The 17,024-nt window shown below is 36.7% G+C and overlaps 2 pseudogenes; one reads left to right on the forward strand and one right to left on the reverse strand.

The window, feature by feature from the left end:
* LOC149179538 (transcription termination factor MTERF15, mitochondrial-like) overlaps window positions 1–3,302 on the reverse strand; it is a 29,240-nt pseudogene extending 25,938 nt beyond the window's left edge.
* Window positions 3,303–3,630: 328 nt separating this feature from the next.
* Window positions 3,631–5,154, forward strand: LOC149179539 (pentatricopeptide repeat-containing protein At1g77405 pseudogene; annotated as a pseudogene).
* The last annotated feature ends 11,870 nt before the right edge of the window (window positions 5,155–17,024 follow it).

The following is a 17,024-nucleotide window of genomic DNA, read 5'->3' on the forward strand; positions in this document are numbered from 1 at the left end:
ATCATTGAGAAGAAGTTCGCTAGGACCTTCAAGTGCTTCCTTCAGTGCATGAAACTTTAAGAGCTTGGATTTCTTTGCCTGAGCGATTATGCCACCCATCTCATAGCATCCAAAAGTTAGTGGTATCTTCATGGACGTGGAAAGAATATGGTCTTCTAGTCTCCGCCTTTCTTGGCTTCCCATCACTGAATTCATTCATAACTTTAACTTCAGAGAAATCAACAAAATCACCATCCTTGAAATGGAGCCTTTCATCATCAACCACACATGACACAAGAGTAGGATTGTAGTTAGAACAGAAGAAATGATGCCCATCTGTGCTTCCATGGCATTCACATCAAACACATTAAGCTTTGTCCCAAAGTCACAAAACATACTGCCAAATAGTCCCCGAACATTGGATTTGATTAGAGCAATTGACGGTTTATGATTATGATAGAAATCATTTGTATTCAACTGCTTTCTCGACACCTATGTCTCTGAACATTGTCCCCTGCAATTGCATGGAATATGGAATCCATTACCACTTGGAAGTTCCATCATTTCCTAGGAAATTAGGCATCAACGAAATTGCCTGGCAACAAAAGAGGTGTTGCTGTCATATCTTAGATTTAGCAGAAACTGAAACTGCAACACCAACATTTAATTTCTGCAACTTATTACAGCAAGCAACTGCCTCGTTTTTGCCAATATCAGGTTCAGTAAAATAGAAAATTGGCATACAAGTCCTACCTTTCAACATTTGATTGGTCATGCAAAGTCACTGATTCCGCTCCCGCTAGTATCACATCATTGACCATTTCAACCCCGAGGCCTTGAAGGCCAGAGATGAGAACATTTTCACTAGCTTGGCATCTGATAGCCCCCCTTCCATAAACTGCCAGATGTCTGTTGTGCAAACCTTCGTCTATGTATTTGCTTTCATACATGATCAGAAGGAATTGAGTTTGTGCTACCTCCACTAGAAGACATCATGTTAATTATGTTTGTGTTCTTCACTCAAGATAAGATGATCCATTATTACCACCTCAAAGCACTATCTGTTCTTATCTTGATCTAACGAGGACAAGGACAAGGACAAAGGATGCACTTTCTTAATTGAGGTCCCCTCTACCATAATATATAGTTGTTCAATATATCATGGCATACAACCCCTTCCTCTATAGTCATGACATCATGAACTGCTCAATTAATTATACATTATGATGACTAGTCATCGTCATTCCTACTCATTGCGTGTCTGCCTCGCCTTTCAAACGATTTATTTTCCTAAGGCCAACCTTAAACTACCTCACAATTTTTTTCATGTTTGCAAACTAATATGATCTTCATGCCCATCTCAACCTTCTTGAAAATATCTTCACACTATAAGGGAAAAGCCAATCAATGTGGCATGTAGCAAGTCAGCTCTCTTGCTTCATTATTACAAGTCTCGTCCAATCTCTTGTCTGAATTGTCATACAAAGTCTCTGAATATTTGATCATCATTTTTTTTTAATGTTTTTGGGTGAGAACCGTGTTATATTAGCTAGCATCTTGTCATCTTGAAACTGAATAGCAACCATCTATGGACATTGAAAGAAGGCCCTCACTGTAGGAAGTCACTTTTCGATATCAAACTATGTTTCATGGCTTCCAAGGAATGCCATATGCTTTTGACTACAAAGGTCCCTTTCATAATGATCGACACAGGGTAATCAAAAGTGTATGCTAGCTTATAACCTGATCAGGCTTTAGTTGATAAGGCTCAAGAACTAAGGCACTGCCCTTGAATTATAATGTTGTCAGTGCCGATACCAATTAGTGTTATAACCACAACAATCAATCAAGCAAAAACACCAACAAGAAAGAATATTACAGCCATCCAATATGTTGAAAGACAATATGTTTAAGGCTATCTTCCTTTTTTGTTTTTCTTCTTCCTTGACATAATTTCCAAAAATATTTTCACACTCTAGATAGGGTGGTACATATTTATTATAAAATTGTCTGCATGTAAGTTTCATCATATTTTTTCAATGTAACTTCCACACCAAGAGCACCTTTGGATCTCAGATTGGCAATCACCTTGTAGCGAGGAAGTACTGGCTTATGAAAATTTACACCCAAATAATCAGGGACTTCTACTAGGTTCCTAATAGGGAACCACATGTCACTAATCAGAAAATTAACCTTCTCTTTTATAAAGCAATTCATACATAATAATGTGTGGTTCCTTTTCTAACAACTTGAAGGCTTCCCTATGTGACAGTCCTTGTTTAATGAGATATTCAAGGTGTGCTTTCACCCATCTACCTCCTGTTATAATGCGCTCTCTCAAAATCTTGTCTTGCAAGGGTTTTCTACATTTCAGGTTATTCAGCAATGAAACACACCTTGACAGCTCCCCCCCCACCTTCATCGAAAATACATAAGGATCGTGCACAATTGTTTTTACAAGATGATGACCAGTGAAGCCCGAGCTCTCCAACTCAGTAACCAATGGTTTCAACTTGTCTTCGATGTTGTGAGCCAGTAATGCAGGAAATGTGGAGTAGAGTTGATCTATGTCCTCTCCTATCAAACCAATGCTCTTGAGATTGTGTTCTATAAGTGACGAAATTCAGGTACTTCCTTAAAACAAGATATATGGTCCCATTCTTAACTATTGTATCCATTAAAACCTTAACCTTTGTTTTTAAATTAGTGTGTTTATTCAAGAAGAATAACAAGGGACACTTCTCCAAGCATTTGCCTATGTAAGAGGATCCAATTCTATGATCCAATAGAAATTTCACATTTTCTTCATAGTTTAGTGGACCAATAGGTTCCAGTCCAAACTTTGCACAATAATTTAAGAGCGTCCCAATAATATCCTCTCTATTTGGGTATTTCTGAAGTCTAGAAAAAAGAGGGTGCCATTGATTCAAGTAGTCAACGTTCAAAACAGAGGGGCAGGAATGCAAAAAGAGTGGCAAGGTCTCTCTGCTTAGACCATAAACCTCGAGGGTTTTTAGGGTCTTTTCCAGTTCAGACTCGGAGCATTTTAGTAAAGGTTTATGTTTCTGAATCAAATCATAAATATCGGACCTCGGAAATCCATACCTTTCAAACAACCTGGTAACTGCAACCAGTCCTCTGTCTGCACAAAGCTCAATCCCAGATGGCAGCGTACCATCTTCCTTCTTGCCAATGCTCTCCAGAAGGAGTTCAACTTCACTGACGGTATCAGCTTCCTTCAAAAGGGTTTCTACTACTACAGGAAAGCTGGAAAGCTGCAAAACCCTGAAGGAAAGTTGCAAAACCCTGAGTTTAAATCTCATTGGCATAGAGTTTCGAGCATCAGTTGGGAATTGAGCATGATGTTAGAAGGTTTTACCAGCTTCTACAATGTCTCCGCAGAAAATGATGCATTATAGCAGGAGCAAAGTCTGAAGGCGAGGTAAACCGTTACAATGTTCTGGCATTTGATTTTTAGAACACGCGCCCAGCCTCTGTATTCTTTCAAATTGAATCATTCACTCCTACCATGATCCAAATTAATAAACACATCCCCTCCTAATTTGTTCATAGAAACGCGACTGCTTCTCTTTGCATTTCATACATTTTCTATATCCACTTTCCAAGAATTGGAAAATTCAATAGCTCCAAATGTTACCCAAATATGTTCACACGGACGCATTTCAGAATGCATTATTTTTTTCATGTAATGTTGCCAAAATCGTGGAAATTATTATTCAGACAGACGATATAGAAGTGGGTCTCAATGGGCTTGGCCTCAAAACATTGAGCAATGCTATTGTCTATGAAGTACTCAGAACCCTTCAAAGAAGTTTCATAGAGAGATTACGCAGAAGGATTCTAGCAAAGGTTCCCCATTGTAGAGAGATGCCTTTGGAAAGAGGCCCAATAAGATCAATCTATACGAGGATCCTGAGGTCTTAGAAATCCTTTGTCAGTTAAATAGGGTGTGGGTAAAGCATTGAGATTCTATTCATGGGCTGGAAAACAAGATGGGTTTGCGCATGTTTAGCTTACTTGCCAGGAGATGGCATGGACTTTGGTGAGGGAAATCCTACTGAAAATGTTATGGATGTTACTCCATGAAATGGCAAGAAAAGAAAGTGGTCTTGTAAGAACAAAACTGTGACCTTTGTCATAAAAGTCTTGGGTGAATAAGGTCTAGTGAAGGAGGCATTGGCTTTCTTTTATTGAATGAAACAATTCCATTGCAAACTAGATTCGATCACCTACAATATCATTAGCATCTTTGTCACCACATTGTAACTGCGTTCAAGCATGCATCATTAAATTGCGGTCTTTCCCGAATTAATTACTTGGTTTGTTTGAACTGATCCCTAAACTGAAGTTAAAACTGTATTCTCTAAGGCATTGGGTTACTCACATTTTGCCTGTTCGATATAGGTTTGTGCATTGAATAGCAAACCCATCGTTCCATGCATTTGAGTGGTCATATTTTGGCTATTTTGATTGAATTCGTTGCGAATTTGAGGTAAAACCATTTCCACTGCATTTGAGTATCCACATCTTGACATGTGGATCGAGGTGAAAAAACAGGAAGGAATGAAGAAAGTGAGAGTAAGGTGGGGAATTTCAGCAAAGCGAGATTTCTATTTTATCATATGAAAATTTCGGGCTCTAGATGCCCTTCGGATGTTTTCACCGAAACTATTATGATCACCTGTTATTGCAAACACAGTATGCATACAAGTATTCAAAAGGCGGTTAATAAGAGATTACAGGAAGCAAATCGGTTGTTTAAAGAGATGTGTTATGATGGTTTTATGTCGGACGTTGTTACTTACAATTGCTTGATTGATGGCCTTTGTAAGAATTGCAAAATCGATAGGGCCCTGGAGATCTTCCGACAGATCCATCAGGATGGTTGTGCTCCTAACAAGGTTACTTATAATTCCTTCATCAGATATTATAGCACTGTGAATGAAGTAGATAAAGCTGTGGAGATGTTGAATAAGATGGAGGAGAATAACATATCTCCCACTTGCAGTTCTTATACACCAATTGGTCATGCATTATGCGAAGGAGGACTGGTTGGAAGAAGGTAGTAAGGTATTGATAGAAATGGTTGTTAAGGACTCTGTTCCAAGATCTTATACATATAAGCTTGTTACTGATGCTCTTAGGAAAGCATGAAAAGATGGATTACCAGCAGAAGCAGAGGTATGTAGGAAGATCGAGCTTGGAATTGAAGCTAGGGATAGACATGTAAAAGAGTGAAGGGCATGGTCTATACATGAATCCCTGGAATATCACCTCTTCCCATATAGGTGCACAAATTGAGACAACTATGGCATAAAGAAGCATGGCAATTGGATCTCGATCCATTATTGACTTCTCTCTGTGGGAGGCTGTAATGGGAGATGGAAAGGGCAACAAATCCAGATTAATTTGTGATAACATGTTCACCAAGGGGAACATCAAGCAGCCCAAGCAAGCATCTATATGCCAATTTCCTTTCCAGCTGATACGAAACCAATTATTTGGAAGAGGGTGGAAACAAGCTAGCATCGGTACAATATTGCCAGTCCAACAGCTCCCTCCGCAATATCTATCACAACACTGTACATAGCTTGGCCTCTATATGTCATATTCAATCTAAATTTTATATATATATATAAGGATTACAAGTAATTATGAGGGTTACAAGCTCTTATAGCGGAAATTTGGGTTTAGTGGGTTTGGGTCCAGTTTTGAAACTAGGCTCTGATACTACGTGTGAGGTCCCCTCCTAGGGTCCTATACCAGATCTATATTCTCTAAGTTTAAATGCAATAAAAGGGCGATAATTTATTTTCTGACAAGACAATTAAACGATGATAATTTACCATTTAAAATCTAATTCCTACAATTTAAATAGTGAACATTTCATTTCAATCACTTACATGAGTAATCTATGCATAGAGGAATACCTGTACCGATAGCCCGGTGGAGATGCCCTTGAGCTGTTGCTCCTGCTAGAATGCTCCTCTTGACTACCGACTGGATTTACCTCCCAGCCAACTAGGAAGTAATTCCTAGCCCAGGAAACCTCCACAGGTTCCCTAGCCCTCCGAGCCCAAGTCCAACCAAATGTAGTGTGTCCAAGATGAATAATACTCCCCTCCTCTCTCTCAAACAATTCCTCCAAAACCACAGCCAAACCAAAACCAAAAGCAAGACCAAGCATCCCCTTCCTCCCCTCATCCTTCCCCTTTTATGCCCCCTTCTCTTCTCCACCTCAACCACCTCTCATTAATGTCATAACTTCTCCCTCATCCTTACATTTGACTTCTCTTCTCCCAAGTAAACATGAGAGGACATTTGGGAATGTGATATGAATATAAAATTGGGTAATTAATTGGAGAGGACCATGTCTTCTCCCAAGTAAATGTGAGAGGACATTTTGGGGATGAGAGATGAATATATAAATTGGTAATTAATTGGAGAGGACCATGTCTTCTCCCAAGTAAATCTGAGAGGACATTTGGGAATGTGATATGAATATAAAATTGGGTAATTAATTGGAAAGGACCATGTCTTTTCCCAAGTAAATGTGAGAAGATGTTTTAGGGATGAGAGATGAATATATAAATTGGTAATTAATTGGAGAGGACCATGTCTTCTCCCAAGTAAATCTGAAAGGGCATTTTGGGAATGGGGTATATATATATATATATTTTGGTAATGAATTGGAGAGGATTATGTCTTCTCAAAATTTAAAAATTTGGGGAGGTAAATAACAAAATTTATATCAGTACCAAATTTACAGTTTCACAATGTAGGTATGTACCAATATTTCTTGATAATTATAATTCCATATTTTAAGGAAATTTAAACACTTAATAAAATTTGCAGGATAAGATTAAATAGGGAATTACATCCAGTAATGGTGGAAAGTATGGCCTAAGGCAGTCCACATTTAACACTAGGTGCAGGCCAAGGAATGGAGGAATGTTGAGCTGAAAAGCATTGTCTCCCACAACCTTGGTGATGGTGTAAGGCCCATATCGAATTAGTCTGAGTTTCTTATGGGCTCAAGTAAGGTGTTCTTTATGCAAATGCAACCAAACTTTGTCACCCACCTGAAACTTGTGCAGTACCCGATGCTGATTATATCGTTTCTTGTACTTGGCATTGGAATTTTCCAAGATGTCGTGTACCTTCTGGCGAATGTGTTGGATACATTTAATAAACCAGGTTACTTTATCAGCCTCAGATTGTACATGTGTGGATTTTGTCTGTGTAGTCGCATGAAGCATGGAAACATCAATTAGACACAATGGTTGAAAACTCAGACCCACTTGAAAAGGAATGTGATCAGTGGAGCTATGGAGAGCTCTCTTATAACTGTGTCGCACATAAGGAAGGCTCTCATCCAAGGTCCATGGATGTTTGGAGTTGTACATACATAGTATGTGCATTATCATCTTGTTGACGACCTTTGTCTGCCCATCAGTCTTGGGATGGAATGCAGTTGACTTGGTGAGCTTAGTGTCCAATAATGTCCAGAGGCTAGACCTAAATGTGCTCAGGAACCTGTTATCCTGATCTGATATAACGGTTTGTGGGATTCCAAAATGTACTCATACTCATTCAAAGAAGAGTTTGGCAGTGTCCTTTATTGTGATACTCTTCTTAAAAGTCGAAAATATAGCCATCTTAGAAAATCTGTCCACGACCACAAATACAAAGTCATTACCATGCTTGGTAGAAGGGAGGCCCAACAGATATTCCACGGAGATGGATTCTCAGGGTTGGTAGGGAGTAGGAAGAAGAGTGTACAGGCCTTGCTTCTTGATGGTTAGCTTCGTGATGGCACGGGCAGTGCAAGATCTAATATATTTTCCAATGCCTTCTCAAAGTTTTGGTCAATAAAAATATTTTTGTAGTATGACCATATTTTTCTCCACATTGAAATGTCCTGTGACCCGATTGTAGTGTGCCTCCCAAATCAATTTGGCATGCTGGCTTGAAGGAACACAAAAGTGGCCCAGCTAGCATAATAATGCCTCCTGGAGGTGGAAATTCGAAACTTGCTTTCCATCCACTAGCATCTAGTAAGTGGTGACGAACTCTAGATCATTCTTGTACAGTTGTGGCCATCTAGAGGTCTCATGTCCACAAGAGTTGAGAACAGTAGTTAGTGATGCAAATTGGGGCCGACTGAGGTAATCTGCAACATGATTGGTGCTACCCTTCTTGTACTTAATTTTCAAGAAGAATTTTTGTAGATATGTAGACCACTTCTAATGGAGATCATTCTGCAACTTCCCTTATGTATGTATAAACTGAAGAGGTTGATGATATGTGTGGATGATTGTCTCTTTCCCCCAAATGTAATGTTTCCATTATCAGCAAGCCTACACGATAGAATACATCTCTTTATCATAGGTGGGGTACTTACGAATTGTATAGGAAAGTGTCTCACTGTGACAGGACCCTAGATGCCCTTGTTAGGTGAGAACTGCACCAATAACATAATCAGAGGCATCTGTCTCAATTTCAAATGGCTATTACAGGTCTGGCAATGTGAGTTCAGTTGCCGAGTAGAGGCGATGCTTCAACTCAACGAACGTTTTATGTTGGGACTCGAACCAGAATTTTTTTCTTTCACTCTTCCCTTGGTAACTTGACTCAAAGGTCAAGTGATATGGGAGAATCCCAACATGAACCTTTGATAAAACATGGCAAGGACCAAAAAGTTGCGAAGCTTTGTTAGAGTGGTAGGGGCTCGCCAATCCCGAATGACTTAGATCTTAGTTGGATCCACATGCATGCCTTTCTCATCTATGATGTAACCCAGATATTGGACTGGACTCATGCCAAAGGTGCATTTCTCCATGTTGGCACATAGTTTGTGTTGTCGCAAGGTTTGAAGGACTTATCGAATGTGTTGCAGGTTCTCTTTCCAACTCTTGTTGAAGATAAGAATCTAGATATACAAACGAGTTGGTGAAGGGATGCAAGATGTCATCCATCGGCCTCATAAAAATTACAGGGGCATTTGTCAACCCGAAAAGCATGGCCAACCATTCAAAAATGCCCTCCTTGGATTTGAAGGTGGTCTTCCATACATATGTGGGCTCCATTGGAACCTGGTGATAGCCAAACTTCAGATCAATATTGCTGAAATACTTGTCCCACAAATTTGGTTAAGAAGGTCATCAATCTACGAGATTGGATCCCCATTCCTGACAATGATTTTGTTCATTGCCCGATAATCAATGCAAAGCCTCCAGGTCCCATCGTTCTTCTGTACAAGTACAATCAGACTCCCACAAGGTTAGGAACTTGGTTGGATGTGCCCTTTTTGCAGTAGCTCCTAGATCTACTACTTGATCTCTTCATTTTCTAGAATGGAGCGGGGTTATATTGACCTACTGGGTAGAGTTACTTGAGGGGTCAAATCGATCAAATTCTTGATGTGATAGTGTAAGGGCACCCCTGTGGGTGAGTAGAATATGTCCTTGTATTCTTCCACGACCTTATCCACCTGATTATGTTGTGTGTAAGGACTTTTTCCGGGGGCCATGGATGTGGCCATGATCCTCCCCTTTGAGAGCAAATAAAAAAGAAAATAAATTTCCGATCTAAGAGATGATATTATTGCATTGTTTAGCAGAGATCAAAGAGATGGCGGTAGGCGAGGCTATGTCTGGTATCTTGTATAACTTATTGCCCAAATTAATAATACCAGTGTGAGGCCTAGACTCATACACAACATGACGCTTCCACAAGTATGGTTGGTCTAATAATACATCACAAACTTGAAAATGATAAACATCACACAATACTTCATCCATGAAGGGCTTGATGTTGTAGGGAAGGTGACAATGTTGGTTGACGCGAAGATCTCATCCTTGGTGAAGCCACTCGATGGTGTACGGTTGTTGGTGTGGTGTTCTTGGTAGGCCCAACCGCTTCACGACCTCTGCTGAAATGAGTTTCTTTTGACATCCGTGAGAAGAGATGCTCCCCCTCATCTAGATCTTTAGGCTCAATCTTCTGGACCTTGGTGGTGGCAATGATGGCATTGAGTTTTGCGTCAATAACATGTTTCCAATTGTCGTTCCCCTTGTCAGGTTTTGGCTTAGAATAAGGACATGCATCAGAATCTAAAGCTTTTAGCTCGACACTAATGACTGCATAGTGTGACACTCATTTGTGTTGTGAATGGGCTCTTATGGAACTCACACCACTTTCCTGTGTGCTTCGTCTTCATGGTGCCATTCTTAACTTTTGGCTTTGATGGGTTGTCCTAGGTCGCTCCACCTTGGCTCTATCCTTTGTTCTATGGTTTGGGGGTGCTCTTTCCCTGCTTCTGATTCGCAGATCCAAAGTCGCACTTATTTTGTTTAAATTTTTGTTCAATCTTGGCATCATATCAATATGTTGCACCGAGCGAGGAGATGTCCAAGAACTCCATTTCTTCTTGAATGTATTTGTTTAGACCACCACGGTACTTGATCAGAAGATGTCACTCAAAGACTTTGATGCCCAAATTTGTGCGTAGAGTATGAAAAACATTTGTGAGCTCATGCACATCTTGGTTCTTTTGGTGCCATAGATTGGTCCACTATATGTACTTTTCCTCATAGCTATGCACTGGGTAATATTGTTCCTTAACAGGATCTCGGAAAGAGTTCCAAGAGGGGGCAACTATAAACAGAGTGTTCCTCGACCCTTTTCTCACAGTAAGTTTCCCACTAGTCTTTCACATGGGGGGTTTCCTTCTCATAACCCTAAGTGGATTATTCTCAAGAAATATCTAGCTTGTCGAATACCATTATTAAAATACTTCAAAAATATTTTTCAATTGCTACAAATATGAGAAAAACCCAACTGACTGGTAATCATAAAGGAAAACAATAGACTCAAACCAAATTCACGAGTCGTAGAGTATAGAATGGGAAGAATCAAAACGATGATAATCAATCTGGAAGAGAGGAAAACTTTTCTTTGTCAAACGACGCTAACGAAGTAAAACTATTGCCGAAAATTTATCATAATAATGCAATAAACTGGACAATATACCAGGGTTTGAAGATTAATAGTAAAACCTTTGTAAACCCTAATGAATACAAAAAAGAAATTGCATTCATAACCTCTACTAAGATTTACTCATAGTATAGAGAGATTCTAAAAAAACAAGAGAAGTTGAAGCAGTCCAATATAGCTCTACACCCTTATAATATTAAAGAGATTTGATAGACTCTAAATAGCTTTACAGAAATAGGAATCATATAGGTTATGGTAACCCTCTTATAATATACATATATTCTAGTTTTGGCTTGTTCCTGGAACAAAGTTTGGGATAAAAACCCTGAAGTAAAATCCTGAGAGATTTTGGGTAGCGACATTTCCCGTAGAAAAAACTCCAACGTTGTGTGAGCCTGAAACATAATACAAACAAAACTAATTCAGTTATAAATGCATATTAAGGAGCAATGTATCACACAAGAGACATGATTTTAGTAGAAACCTATAGCTAGAAAACATTTTGAAATACAAATTTTACCTCTGGCTAAGAAGGTAGATATTTTATGTTGTTACAATACAAATAAAATCTTCATGCCGTGGAGAATGGTCTCATGGACCTCTGCTACCAACATACAAGGATTCAGTGCTTATTGTTCAAGGTTAGGTCAAAACCCTCACCGCTAGATGCGACATAGCAGAAGGAGCTGAAGAGTAAACAAACAAAGTTTCGAAATGACAGAAATCCTCTCATAAAAAACCCTAACAGAATCTGAGTCATTGATTAATAAGGAATGATCAGAACCGTTGATGTGGTCAACACAAAATTTCATACACGTGTTCCACCAATAACGTTACTTGTCACCCATGGAACACTCCAAAAGCATAAGATAAATATATGTAAAGAATATAGGAAAAATACCACCTCGGCAAAAAGAGAAGTGTATTATATAAATAAATAACCATGCCAAAAATACATAGAATAATAAAGTTTAATCATAAACATTGTATGTTCAAAGGGGAACGAAATCCTCATGAGGCCAATATGACATGTGTATATATAGTTTACTCACAATGATCGAGAAATATAAAAGCGTTAATGTAATTAGTCAATAAACTAAAGGTATAAGTCGACATTCTTAAAAAGGGATTTGTAGATGACCAAATGGTCGATATTTTACATTAGGTGAACAACATTATACACTAGAGAATAAGATTCAATTGCTTTTACCAAGGAAGATAATGAATACTATATAAATGTATGAAAAATAATTTATTCATAAGTTAAAGTAAAAATGACAAATTTTCATTGGAATAGAATATGAATATAAAACTGTACTCTAAAGGGTGAATTGAATAAGTTTAGGTGAAATCCTCTTAATAAACTAAAACATATACGAAGGATTTGACCAAGGTGACGATTTGCCTAAAAAATACTCAAACGTTAATTAAAAAAAAATGTAGTAAGGGTCATTACAAGTGGTATCAGAGTTGTGGTTAACAACATTGGGCCTTGCTTGAGTCAAAAATTTTGAATTTACTATACCTGTTATGAACAGATTATATTGAAGCTAAAAATGATTAGAAATGGTAGTTGAATTTAATGGTCACACATCTGTGATATCACTTAGAGGTGAGGCGGACCATGGTACTGAAATGAGAATAGTAGGAGGCAAAACCAATCATACAAAAGAACCAAATCTTGAGTTATTGCAAATAATAAGAAATTTAAAAACTAATTTGGAGGACATTAAATCAAATCAGGAAAGGTTGGTCAAGGTTAAAGAGGAAAAAGAAGAAATTAATGGGTATTGTTAAGAAAGTTGGAGAAGGAAAAGGCTGATAAAAAGACTTACAAAAAGAAATATAGAAGTAGAGCTGTTAGCGCTACAAGCAGGAGTAGTAAATAAAACTATACTAACAATGAAACTGATAAATATAGTAGCCAAGATGAACATAGGTTAAATAATAGTATTTCCTCATCCAGAAAAAGGAAATCATCTTCTCAATTACAGGAAGACTTCAAGAATATCAGACCCCCTAATTTCTATGGCGAAACTAAAGAAGTGGCAAAATCATGACTCCTCAACTGTTTAAATATTTTGAAGTGTAAAACTATCCAAGTAATCTTAAAGCAAGGTTGACCACATACCAATTGACTGGTAAGGTAGCCTTATGGTGGGATGAAAATAAAGCTATAAAACAGATAAGGGTTAAATTGACTTGGAAGTTGTTCAAGAAGGAATTTAAGAAAAAATACTTGACTGAAAGATACTTTGACGAAAAGGCTAGGGAATTTCATGAGTTGAAATTGGGACAACTCACTATGGATGATTTTGTCAATAAATTTATGAGTCTGTTGAGGTATGTCCCTTACCTGAAGGAAGAAAAAGAAAAAATCCAAAGATTTTTTAGTTGTTTATCTTTGTCTTGCAGAGAGAATAGATTTGATCAGCCAAAATCTATGGATGAAGTTATTAGAAAAGAAAATTTTTGCTTCAACTAAAATAAACAGAAAGGAGAAAATTACAAAGTTTGGGTGTCCCAGAAACCATAAAAATTTAGCAACAAAATAAGGGATTTAAAAAGCCTACCTTTACAAGAAGCACACATGCTGGAAATTACAATAGAAATTCTAACCAATAAAAAAATATTGGGTAGAAACGAGGAACTATTGCAAGTAATAAAAGTTTAAGTGAATCTATGAGACCTCCCATTAAGTGTTGGGGTTGTGGTGAGAATCATCTGTGGAGGGATTTCCCACAAAATCCCCTGCAAAAGAAGACAAATTTTGAATCAAATTCAAGAGGCATCAACAATTAATGACATAGTTTGTAATATACCAAGAATCAATGCAACATTGGATGAAAGAGAAGCAAATCATTAAGAAACTATGGTAGAAGTACAAGGTAAGATCTTTAAAAAAGAAGTATTTGTTCTCATAGACCCAAGATATACCTTAAGTTATTCTCCCTTTTTGTAGCTGAAAAATGCAAAATTAAGGAAGAAAAACAGGGAAAACCTTGGTTGGTACAACTAGCTCCCGAAACCAAAAGAATAGTTTTAGAAATTAGTAAAGATTGCCCTCTAAATCTTAATGGAATGCAAACTACACTTGATCTAAACCTTTTACCATTAGAATCTTATGATGTTCTCATAGGAATGGATTGGTTGGAAAATCATAAAGTGATATTAAACTATTTAGACATGTCTTTTGTTTGCTTAAATGATGGAAAAACCTGTATAGTTCAGTGCATTCCAAGAAAAAATTCTGTGAGGAAAATTTATGTTGTACAAATGAAAAAGTGTTAGTTGGAAGGTGTACCAAAAACACTTCACTTAAGTCACTAGGTGACAAGTGCCCTAACAATAAGTTGATGGTTGTTAGCGATTCAAAGCTGCAATAAAAATGTAAAACCTGCAACAAAAAGTATAGACAATCCAGAATAGAAAGCAACAATAAAAATATCCAATGCAATAACCCAAATGGAAAGACTTTAATTGAATAAATATTTTATTAAAAACACCTAGTGAAGGAGATCTACAGATGGGTTTGTAAGTCCCCCTCCATGGGATGGGTCCTTTGATGTCCTTGATGCTTCAGAAAACGATCTTCTCTCTCAATATGTGAAAAACCTAGACAAAATGTGGAGAACTCGAATGTGAGCTCAAAAGAAAAAAGACGATAATGGTGATTATGATCATGGTGAAAAATGAATGAAAAACCCTCCTATTTATAACAAAGTAATGAGTTAATCTCGAAAATGGAGAATAGTAAAATAATATTAACCAAATCAAAATCTAACCGGTTGGAATACTTTATTATATTTATTGGAGAGGAAAAAGATATTTAAAATGGTTAAATATTTTTATTTAGAAATAATTAACAAATAAAATGATTTATTAATTATTTTACGAGAATTAAGAATGGTGTGAAATTGAAGTAACTATTAAATAGTGATTTAACAATTATTCCAATAATAGAAACAAGGAAAATTAAATAAACAATGATTTATTTAATTATTCTTAAGGGATTTAGTCAAATATGACAAGGAATAATTATTTAAATAATGATTTAATAATTATTCCCAGAGAAAGTTAAATAAATAATGATTTATCTAATTATTCGCAGGGGTTTTTTTTATTTAAATCATAAAATAATTTAATAAAAGTGGTTTACTAAATTATTTTCCACAATGAAAGTGATTTTACTATAGTAAAATTAAATCTACATGGTGTATTTTGATCCACCTAGTTAGAAATGACTAGGTGATCATTTTTTTGTGAAAACAAAAAGTATGTTAGAAAATGGTGTAAATTATTTTCTATCCAAGTACATGAAGTATCTGAAAATGATCAGCAACCATTATTGGCTGAAAATCTTGTGTTAGAAGAGTTTAAAGATGTGTTTCCAAAGGAAATACCCAGACTCCCACCAAGGAGAGACATTGATTTCACAATTGATCTTGTACCGGGTGTTGTTCCAATTTCTAAGGTTCCATATAGGATGAGTGTACCTAAACTGATGGAACTGAAAATTTAGTTGCAAGAGTTATTAGATAAGTACATTGGGCTGAGCGTCTCTCCTTGGGGAGAATTTGTGCTATTTGTGAAAAATAAAGATGGAACATTGAGACTATGTATAGATTATAGATAGTTTAAAAAAATGACCATTAAAAACAAATACCCCTTACCAAGAATAGATGACCTGTATGATCAAGTTAGGGGACCTTCCATATTGTCCAAGGTTGATCTAAGATCAGGGTATCATCAATCAGAATCAAGGATGAAGATATTCATAAGACAACATTTCGTACCGGTTATGGACACCATGAATATGTAGTGCTTCCATTTGGGTTAACCACTGCACCTGCCACATTTATGTGTCTCATGAACAGTGCATTAAGGCCATTTTTGGACAACTTCATTATTGTCTTCATAGATGGTATCCTGGTATACTCAAAAAGTAAGGAAGAACATGATCAACATTTGAAAATGGTTCTACAAACTTTAAGAGATCATGAACTTTATAATAAACTTAGAAAATGTTCATTTTATTAGAAACAAATATATTACTTGGGGCATGAGATATCAAAAGAGAGAATTGTTGTAGATCCTAATAAGGTAAAAGAAAATTTGGAATGGCCAACACCCAAGGATGTGGAAGAGGCTGAATCTTTTATGGACATCGCATGTTATTACAAAAGGTTCATTGAAGGATTTTCTAGGATTGCTTATCCAATTACTAATTTGCAAAAGAAGGGAATCAAGTTTGAGTGGAGTCCTAAGTGTCAAGCTAGTTTTGATAAGCTCAAACAACTCTTAACAATAACTCCTATTTTAAAATTAGCATATCCTAATAAGGAATTTGTGGTATGCACAGATGCAAGCAAAGAAGGACTGGGAGGAGTTTTAATGCAAGATGGCCATGTTATTTGCTATGAATCTAGAAAATTAAAAGAGCATGAAAATAATTATGCTACACATGATTTGGAACTAGCAAAAATAATTCATGCATTTAAAATGTGGAGACACTACCTAATAGGGAGGAAATTTCAGCTAAGGACAGATAATGTGAGCCTTAAATATTTATTTGACCAGCCCAATCTAAATGCTAGACAAGCAAGATGGCTAACATTTATAAGTGAGTATGAATTTGAAATTTCACACATCAAAGGGAAAGAAAACATAATAGTTGATGCATTAAGCAAAAAACTTCACCAAATTAGTAAAACAACAATAATTAATTGGTCAACAAATTTAGCTAAAAAAGTCAAAACAACTGCAAATTTTGATCCAGAATATGTAAAAATTAAAGAAAAACTATAGAAAATTGAAAATTTGCGAGAGAAAGAAGTTGATTTCTCAATTAATAGCCAAGGATTGTTGTTGTTTAGGGGCATAATTTACATACCAAATAAGGTAAGTTTGAAAAAACTTAGTATTAAATGAGTTACATAAAAGCCCAATAGTTGGCCATTCTGGTTATAAAAGTTAATCACAACATTAAAGAAATAATTTTATTGGCCAAACATGAAAAATGAAAC

The sequence above is a fragment of the Pinus tabuliformis genome, chromosome 3_2 (assembly GCF_031772625.1).
Source record: "Pinus tabuliformis cultivar Carrire ecotype Pingquan chromosome 3_2, CPIR1, whole genome shotgun sequence".
Classification (NCBI taxonomy): Eukaryota; Viridiplantae; Streptophyta; class Pinopsida; order Pinales; family Pinaceae; genus Pinus; species Pinus tabuliformis.